Below are 10736 nucleotides of genomic sequence, written 5' to 3'. Positions count from 1 at the left end.
CTGAAAGACTCTGACAAAGGCTCTCTCTAGATCTGTATTTTCTAAGATGCAATTTCCAGGTGCTGGAAGAGCAGGAGCTGGGATATTTCCTCCTAGCGTTTGTTGTTTTCACTCAGATATACAAGTGGACTCACAACACTGAAAGCACAGCATCATTTCCCCATATCAGGATTCCTCTACTTATTCCAAAACATTGCAAGCAAAATTACTGCAAGACGAGCACTCGCCTCCACTTGGTTCCATCTCTGAGGGGCAGGAAATGCTTCTTTCTCACCCTGTTCCCTAAAATCCTGGGCCTGGGAGCCCTGCCAAACTAGGGAAGGAAGCACCAGACGAGTTCATTGCTGCCAGCTGCAGCTTTGTCCCAGAGCGAATTATTTAGTGAGCACCTAAATGATTCTGTGCAGTGAATCAGGAACATGTTTATGGCTCCCAGGCAGCCAAACCTTCCCCTCCCCTTTAGGAGGAAAATTTGTGCAAAGGAGAATCCAACTTCATTGAATAAACCAGCATGAATTATTTCCCGATCATGTAAAAGATGATTTGAGGGTTTGGGGTGCAAACTGATGATTTTCTCAGCAGTGATTTCATGGCAGAGCAGAGGACAGCCTAAATCACCTAGTCAGCTCCAGCCAGGCTCTTGCCCCTGTCCTTCTGGGTTGTAAGGCAAGTTATGACTTCTTTAAATTTTAGTAAATACAGAAAGCAAAATAAATGATGGAAAAAAGAGCAGCTGCTAAACAGATCAAGAAGAGCCTTGAGGCCATTTCTGCAAAAATAAACAACCGAAAGGTAAACAATCATGCTTCCTTCTCATGAGGAGTACATGTCATCCTTTCTATTCTGTAATGACTTTTGAAGGAAGCAAACCACCAGCAACTCTGAGCCTTGCATTGATTGCAGACATCTTTCTGCAGCCCTGAGCCACCTCGAGGAATGTATTGCTGACTCTTTTCACAAAACCCATTCCCATAGAATCACAGAATCCTAGAATCATTTGAGTTGGAAGGAGCCCTTAAAGGTCATGTAGTCCAACTCTATATATTATACTGGGCTAGCTGTACAAAGCTGACCTCTTGGGAGGCTTGGAGATGTGACAAGGTTTCTGCAGACACTGGTAGGAGCCAGTTGTTACACCTCAGTGACTCATGGTACAGGGTACACGGAAGACAGTCTTTGTCAGACTGAGTAACCAGACGAGCATAGGCATGACACCTGAAGGCACATACGTCATGCAACCCAGTGTGCCTTCATGCAGATGAGCTCAGGGCTCTATGTTATGTATTCCCAATGTTTTGAATGTGAGTCACACTGTTCCCCGTTTCATGGACTCCACTTCTCTGCACCAAGGGGAAGCGTGGTATGCTCCTGCTTCAGCAGCCATGGGATGCTCTCAGATTACCAAATCTTGGTTTAGTTTACAGAGGTTCTGAGATCACCTACAGTGAAGGGAGATGGAATCTGTAGTCTGGCAGGTTCAGCTTATCACATTCTGTAAGTCTCCAGTTTATCCCATTCCCTTAGGAAGGGCAGAGAGAAAGTAAATCCCTTCTAATTTATCAGGACTTGGACACCTCATTCCCACTGACTTCATAGAATCATAGAATCCTTAGAGTTGGAAGGGACCTTTAAAGGCCATCTAGTCCAACTCTCCTGCAATGAACAGGGACATCCACAGCTAGATCAGGCTGCTCAGTAAGTTACTTCAATATTCTTAGCAGAACAAAAATAACTTCTTAGCAGAGCAGTTTTCAGGAAGTTCTTCTCCCCATCTGCACACATATCTTGGATTGCACCAACCCACCTTGCACTTGGCCTAACTGAATCTTGTTAGGTTGTTTCCAGGAAGTTTTGAACACAAAGCTTTGAGATGCATTGATCCAGTTCCTTCCCACTACATAAAGATGCAGCCATAGAACAAAAATAAGAGATTGAGGAAAATTTTAAATGAAAACTTAAGCCTTATAAATTTAGAAGACCAAGATCCACCTACATTTTTGACTGTAGGTGAATGATGGTAAGAATAAAATAAGTCATTTCCATATATTTTTTAGAGTAAATGAAAAAGCAATTAAGATAACACAGACCATCATCTAAAATACCAGTACAGGCACAGAGCAGCTGCCATGAAATTGTTTAATTACTCATGGAAATACACCTTGAAAGTAGCAATGTTCCCCTGTGCAAAACCTATGGGTCTTGAGAGCCCACCTCTTGTCCAGCTATGGAGATGGCTCCTCATCCAAGGCAGCAAACGAACTAAAATCACACTGTCTCCATTTGCTTCCAGCTCATGTCTGCTACTTTTTGCCTTTGGCTTGGTTCACAGCACTGAATGCTCATATAAACACAAATTTGAAGGAAATACCTAGGGAGTAGCTGCCTGATATGGAAATGCACTTAGAGGTCATTTGTGAATATCTGCAAAGGACACCTAGCTCTGGATTTACTTCTTCTGCCAGAGAAGATAAACCCAACTTGTGATTCATGTGTCCAGTCAAAACTGACAGCACACTTCACTGTGAGCTGAAGCTCATTACCATGAGCTGCTAATAGATAAGAGATAAGCCACGGCTTACTGAAAGGAAATTGTGTGAGAAATAAGCAATATATGTGATAAAACTAATAACCTGATAGCTCCTGAATAAGAAAAGAGGTTGCATTTGTTGAACAAATTTCAGTACATCATTTGTCACACTGGTGCTGAAGGGCTGCTGTTGCAGGATACACAGCTCCGCAGAGTTGTGGCTAGCTGAGATTTTATTGCACAGCAAAGCCAACCCTTTAAGCACTGCCAAGAAGGAAGTCCGGCTCCCCAGTGCCAGCCCTCTGTGCATCCTGAAACTTCCATTTTGCTGCATGCAGCAGTATCAGTCCAAGGGATGTAGTGGAAACATGCAGCCTGCTGAGCCTGTCCCCCCTCACCTTCAACAACAGCGACCGTACAAAATAGGGTAAAATCTCATTTTCAGCCTCCTAATACCACCATGGAGTCATCTTCCCTGGAGGTGTTCAAGAAAAGGGCAGATGTGGCACTGAGGGACATGGTTTAGTGGGCATGGTAGTGAGGGGTCAACAGCTGGACTAGATGATCATAGTGGTCTTTTCCAACCTTAATGATTCTATGTCATAGAGGGAACAGTGATGGATGCCAGAGCTAAAGCAAAGGGCTACAAGGGGAAGAAACATGGAGTCATGAATGACCATGAGAATTAATTTCTGCCATAAAATACGGCTCATAATATGAAATGTCTGAGAACCATCTCAAAGCCGTGTCCTCTAGCAGTTAATTTTAAAAGTATTAGTTATGGCTTAAAATCACCTGTAAGTATATGAATACCTTGCAGGCCAGATCGGCTGGCGGGGTGCAGCCTTGTGAACCTGCCAGCTGATTAATTAGTGCTAGGCAGCACGACAGCTGCTATCAATAAAATACAACAGGAAGGGCACTGGGTGAAGCTCTGCACTGGAACAAGTGCTGGTATGGGGCTTAGCTGTTGGCTAAGCTCTGTTGTACAGAGAGGAAGGAGAGCCCACAGCATCTAGCAGTGAAGGGGCCAGGGGAATAGCTGGCCAGCACTGCTGTAAAGTTTCCTGGAAGTTTTTTGTATTGCTTCGCTCCATGGAGGTAAGTGGGAGGGATGCGAAGGCAAAGGGCTGCACTGCTCTCCCTGCTCTCAACGCTCGACTTTGCACTGCTGCAGGCATTGGTGCAGAAAGCTAGAGTCCTGATTTATTGTGCATGAGCAGAGGGTGACAGGGATGCTTCTGCTGCCTGAAATACTGACCTGGAGAGACAGGGAGATGTGAGCAGCTGTGTTTGTATGTATTGTATTGATCAGTGAACAGCTATAATTGTCGTAGTTACACACTGTGTTGATACAAGTTATGGAGATGCGCTTCAATTAAGAGAGAAACCAGTAACAAAAGAACCTTCCCATTCATTCAAAGCACTGGCAGAAATGGGTTAAATCTCAATCACTGCCCTCGCTGAGTTATGTCATTCATAAATGTTCTTGGCCTGAACCAGAGCTCAGGAGCTGACAACAGCAAAGCCAGAGGTCCTGCGGGGTTAGGCAGGTCCTGTCACAGATGGAAGGGTCTAAAGAAAAGCCAAGTGTGGGAGAAAGGGTGAGGACAGTGCCATCAGACATGGTGCCAAGCCAACAATTTTGCATGGTGATACAGAGAATCATAGAATCATAGAAATGTTGAATTGGAAGGGATCTTTAAAGGTCATCTAGTCCAACTCCCTTGCAGTGAACAGGAACACCTACATCCAGAGCACTGCAGGCAGAGTGGCACTTCCTCTTCCCATGCATAACATACATTGTGCATCCTTTACATGCTGTGTCTTCTCCCCAGCCTGTGGGATCAGTGCTGTTAGTTCTCCTCCAAGCAGTGCAGCAAGAGAGCACTTGATGCAGATATATTTCTACATTTGGGTCATTCCACAAAAAAGGAGACTCACTGACACGGCTGAAATTCCATTCAATGGAATGAAGAGAAGCTATTCAGATTTCTCCTGTTTATTCTTAGGGATTAGGATTAGAAATAATACACTGCTTCACACTTCTATTTCTCAGTTCTTACAACATTCCCAAGGTGTATGTGTTTTTGGTTGTATGTCAGTCTATGTTTATCCTTTTAGGCTCTTAAATAAGCTGTTATGTATTGACTTCCTCTAAACTGAACCCAGAAGTGCTTACTAGACTGAAAAAAAAAAAAAAAAAAAAGCACCAGATGGCTCCAATATCATCAGCCTAGAAGGATTTCTGTTCTTCAACAGGCACTAAATGTGGCTGAAAAATCAGCAGGATGCATAGTCAAATCACCTCTAAGCGGCTTTGTAATTGCCTTCAGTTCTGCAGCGATGAAAAATGAGGATAATAAGCTCAATGTATTACACTTAAACTGGAGCTAGACTCCATAAATAGAGGCAATAAGAAACACTGGCTGATGGCTTAAAGGCAGTGCTTTGGGACTCAGCACTTTGCTCAGTGCAGAAGGGGATGACAAGCTACCCAAGTTCACCCTGGAGTCTCATCCATGACCTACATTTCCAAAAATGCTCAGAGACAGGGGATCCTCTATCTAGGAAGGTATGAAAGAGCTCAGTTCTCAGAAGAAGTTTTGTGCACACCTACAATTTAATAAGGCTCTTATAGCAACCTTAGGGTGAAAATCTAGAAACTTACGTATACAAAGGCATTAGGCTATTTTTTTGACATAAAGATCAAAAATAGTTGTTGTATTAGAGTAATTAGCTTTAAGGTCATAATGTTCTTTCTGATACTGAAGCTTTAATAATTCTTAAAGTAGTTAGTTCTTTCTTGTTTTGTGTCGCTTTCATTCCTAGCTAGTCTCATTTGGTAGCTCTGTGTACAGGAACAGATCTGAGGAGTTCCCTAACTGCTACCATACTAGCTACCAAACAATTCTTGAGCACATTTCCATGCATCTCTCTGTGTGTCAAGTTATTTTCAATGAAACTTAAAAGCACACGACTTTCTACTGTCTTTTGTAATTTTTTTTTGCACTGGTAGAGTCATTCCACTAGGTTTTACTTTTTTTAAGCGTACTTTCCCTTTATCTGAGCTAATGGTCTGGGTGCCCATCATGGTTAGAAGAGGCCTAATCTTCAGCATCAACTTTAGGGTGCCATTCCTATCAAATGCAGGTGTCTTCTGTGTTATCTGACTGGTGACTTTTACTCTACTGATTACAAAGATGACCTGAGGGAGGTCTCAGAATCCCTGTCATAGATCCCCGTCCAGTCAAATGAACCTCATGCCCAGGAGTTCTCAGGACCTGGTAGCTGCTTAGGCAAGGTTGGCTGTATTGCATCGGTAGCAGGTTCACTTCTTTAAACAAGAAGAATTTATTGGTTTGATCTTTTGGACCTTTCAGGTCACAGACTATCACCAGGTGTAAAGACAATAAAAATGGGTGTTTTTTGAAATGGTTTTCCAAGCACTTTAAGAAGATCACTAAAAAAAAAGACACGTCTTGTTCTAAAACAGACTGAACTGTCTGCAACTTACCAGCCTAGTGTAGGACATTCTGAGGCCTTTGCTCCTTGGGTGTTAGTGCAGTGGGTCATCTTGGCCTCTTCTGACAGCTGGTGGCCATAACATGACTGCTGCCTTCCCAGTTGCCCCAGAACACTATGACGTGGGCCACAGCAAGTCAGGATTCCTTCCCATAACCTTGTCAGTGGGCTTCAACAAAGCTTGTGGAGAAAGGTCCTGCACCAAAGGCTGTCTTTCTGTGGCTTATGACAGTCTTGGCACAGCTTTGGCAGTGGTATTCTCTATGATGTTTCACCTTTACACACCTCCTTACACACTTGTTTTTAAATCTGTGCAATGTAAAACACTATAGGATCTCCCAACGATTAGAAACTATATTTCCATCCCAGTTATCCACAGCTGAATGCCAACCACTTGCTCTTAACCTGCAAGTTCCCAACCACTCATCTTTCTGTTGTTCAATGATTTTCCCAAGTTAGCTGGGTGTTTCTGTATAAAACAATCGCTGAACTGTAAGTCCCTGCCCAGAACATGTTGAGTGCTATTACACAGCCGGCATCGCTCATTTACTCAGCTCACTCAAGACGAATCAAATAGCTGGGTACAACCTCCTGCTGTCTGCAACTTTAATTAGAAAGAATAGACCACAAGAACAACTGCAGTGGTAGGAGAAGTAAACAAAAATGTTTCTTTTAGAAACCCTTGTTCCAAAAGGGGACATGGTAAAAGTAGTAGAGGATACTTTTGTGGCTGCTTTTTAGTATGAAATTTCATCTCTGAAAACATTTGTAGACCTGGAGTGTTGCACAACGTTTTTGCTGCAGTGTGGTGATTGCTAAAATTAGCACGGTAACAAATCTCTCTGGAGTAAATTGCATATAATTAATAGGAAGCCAGAGGAAAAAGGAATAATTGTACATTTATCTAAATACAAGTTCAGTCCTGGAACCAGCACTGAGGCCACACTAAAGAGAGGCATTTCTATTCTTTCCAGTGGAGTAATGAACAATAGTTACGTGCCCTTATTGCAAATTCTGATTTCCAATCTGATAAGAGTTTTATCAAAGTGCAGGGAGGTACAAGAGGCCTGATAGGATGACAGGTGATGTTCTTAAGTTGCGCCAAGGGAGATTCAGGTTGGATATTAGGAAAAATTTCTTCTCAGAGAGCAGTGAGGCACTAGCACAGGCTGCCCAGGGAGGTGGTGGAGTCACCATCACTGGAGGTTTTCAAGAAAAGTGGAGATGTGGCACTGAGGGCCATGGTTTAGTGGGCATGGTGGGGATGGGTTGGTGGTTGGGCTAGATGACACTAGTGGTCTTTTCCAGCCTTAATGATTCTATCATTCCATGATAGGGAAATGGAATTCGATTCCAGTCCTTCACTGCAACATTGGAGATTATTGCTTTGCACTTCTGGCTAGCTTCCATCCAATGCCAAAATTCTGTATAGACTTTAACTTTTCCTTGTGAAGGAGCTATATGAAAGCTATGCAACACTTAACTTACGTTTTTACCCACATTAAGAGAAGTCACAATTTCTAAAGTGAGATTTCAACACTGCATGGGAGGAAGGAGCAATTCTTCTCCAGGTGGACACAGAGAGATGAAGCATTGGGACAAAACCTCCTACGCTCCAGGCAGGGTTTCTATGTGTTATGTATGGCATGATGAGCTCTTGTCTTCCATCTCACTAAAGCCACCAAATTTCTTATGTGCAGCAAGAGAGAGGAACAAATCTACACATGTGCTTTCATTCAGCATTTCTCAGCCTTTTGCTTCCCTGCACATCCACTGTGTTAGAGCCTCACAGTATTGTCAGATGCACAGCTTAACAAAAGTACCAAAATAAATTATTGCAGCCAACATTTCACTTAGCTGCTATTATTAATCATTAGCAGTAGCTATTGCTAATTAATGTCATTACACATCTAAACTGTTAATCATAATCTACTGACACAAGGCATATTGCTGAGAAAAAGTAAAAAAAAAAAACAAAAAAAAAACAATTGAGCAACACCCAAACTTTAGAAATGACGCTGGGCAGCATCTGCAAATTCACATAGAATCATAGAATCATTAAGGTTGGAAAAGACCACTAAGAGCATCTAGTCCTGCCATCAACCCATCCCCACCACCACCACTATCAAGCCATTCATCACTACATTGCAAACTTCATGCTGAAAGTAAGCCAACATTCCTGCCTCAGGGGGCTGCATCTCCTCGCTCGTGTTTGAGCAATGCCACTTGATACAAAACCATATACCACAAAACTGGGCATACAGACTTAAGATATTGGGTAGAATAGGACTTATTTTAATGACAGCTCTTAACCATATGAGAAACAGATTTCAGTTAAATTCATTGTCTTTCCTAAAGCACTGCCCTTCTCCCCGTCACGAACACCCCATACTGCTGTCTTTACATCAAAGCAGGCTTTTAAAAAGAGTTAAGCTATTTCATTTAAATCCAGCCAGCGACCGGTCATGAGTGGTGTTCCCCAGGGGTCGGTGCTGGGGCCTCTCCTTTTCAATATCTTTATTGATGACCTGGATGAGGGCATGGAGAGCAGCCTCAGTAAGTTTGCAGACGACAGCAAGCTGGCAGGAAGTGTCAATCTGCCTGGGGGTAGAGAGGCCCTACAGAGAGATCTGGACAGGCTGGATCTCTGGGCTGAAGCCAATGGGATGAGGTTCAACAAGACCAAGTGCCAGGTCCTGCACTTTGGCCGCAACAACCCCAGGCAACACTACAGGCTTGGGGCAGAGTGGCTGGAAGGTTGTGTGGAGGAAATGGACCTGGCAGTATCGGTCGATGCTCGGCCGAGCATGAGCCTGCAGTGTGCCCAGGTGGCCAAGAAGGCCAATGGCGTCCTGGCTTGTATCAGAAATAGCGTTGCCAGTAGGAGTAGGTGTCATGGTATTATCTAAGGGTCTGTGTCCGTGACAAGGGAGACAGGCCCGGAAGAAAAAAAAAAAGAAGAGAAAAGAGGAAAAGAGAAAAAAAATTGTCGGCGGGCACAGGCTGGCCCCGGGCGCTCCGGCGGCTAAAGCGGCAGGGAAGACACAGACCCGCACCCTGGGGAAACAAAGGGAAGAGGGGAAAAGAAGGGGACTTGTAGGCAGATCTAACACAAAAACAGCGGCACCAATCTGAGGAGGAACAATTAATTTTACTAAATATATCAAAAATGAGGCTAGTAGAATTACAACAGAGAGTTTACAGGCTGAAAATCTTACACAGTAAACTGAAGGAGGACCACGTGCTTTCTCCGCCGGGCAGGAAGGAACAGACCCCGCGTCTCCCACGCGGCTTCACCACCCCCTCCCACGCGAAAACCCCTGGGGAGTGCACCTCCTCCCCTCCCCCTCAGAGGGCCACACCAAAAAAGGCAGTTTGCAGTCACCAGGGAATTAACTCTTTAACTGCCCGTGCCTTACATGATGTAATGATGTGGAATACCGACAACAAAAATCACAAAACCATAACAGTAGGGAAGTCATTGTCCCTCTGTACTCAGCCCTGGTGAGGCCGCGCCTCCAGTACTGTGTCCAGTTTTGGGCCCCTCACTGCAAGAAAGACATTAAGGCCCTGGAGCGTGTTCAGAGGAGGGCAACGAAGCTGGTGAGGGGTCTGGAGCACAGGCCTGATGAGGAGCAGCTGAGGGAGCTGGGATTGTTCAGTCTGGAGAAGAGGAGGCTCAGGGGAGACCTTATCACTCTCTATAACTACCTGAAGGCAGGCTGTAGTGAGCTGGGGGTTAGCCTCTTCTCTCTTGTAACTAGTGACAGGACGAGGGGGAATGGCCTCAAGCTGTGCCAGGCCTCAAGTTGTAGGCTGGACATTAGGAAGTTCTACTTTTCTGAAAGAGTGGCCAGGCGCTGGAATGGGCTGCCCAGGGAGGTGGTTGAGTCACCGTCCCTGGAGGTGTTCAAGAAACATTTAGATATAGCGTTGAGAGACATGGCTTAGTGGGGTTATTGGTGCTAGGTGGATGGTTGGACAAGATGAGCTTGTCGGTCTTTTCCAACCCAGCTAATTCTGTGATTCTATGATTGTATGACAGCACTGTCTGCCTACTCCTGCTGCTAAGCCCGTCCCTCTGCCTTGGAAGAGAGATCGCCCCTGCCATCTCCATCCCGTGCAGTTAGCACATGGTTCGTGCCGTTTCTTTCTCGTACGATCACAGAATCATAGAGGTTGGAAGGGACCTCTGGGGAACTTTGCAGCTCCATTTTCTGTTGACAGAAATGCATTACCGGCCAGTTTTCAAACGGAACATGTGGAGATGCAATCCAAAGCCTTCTCTCTTAGTTAAACATTAGAAACTAAGAAAAGTTCTGTTATTTTAAAATGTTCCGCATGTTCTAAGCTGCTCTGAAGGTAATGCCTCTCATGGTACGGTGTTGGCCCGTGACGTCAGAGGCGGATGTTGGCGGTGCGGAAGTCGGGGTTGAACCTTCCCACCAATATCCCAGTACGTGTGGGTGCCGTGTTACAGATGGCAGCAGAGGAGCAGTCTGACACAACGGCGCATGACGTGGAAGTGCGGAGGAAGCGGAGGTGTGTCACTGAACTCCTCCATGCAGAAAACCTGTCACCCACTGACGTTCTTCGATGCACAAGTGCACACGTGCAGAAACGCACACACACACGGGACAGCCTGCACTGATCAGGTGCAGAGCATGGCGAGACGAGTGCAGTG

This window comes from Numida meleagris, chromosome 2 (assembly GCF_002078875.1).
Source record: "Numida meleagris isolate 19003 breed g44 Domestic line chromosome 2, NumMel1.0, whole genome shotgun sequence".
In the NCBI taxonomy this organism is placed as follows: Eukaryota; Metazoa; Chordata; class Aves; order Galliformes; family Numididae; genus Numida; species Numida meleagris.
Note: the sequence above shows the minus strand (reverse complement) of the source record.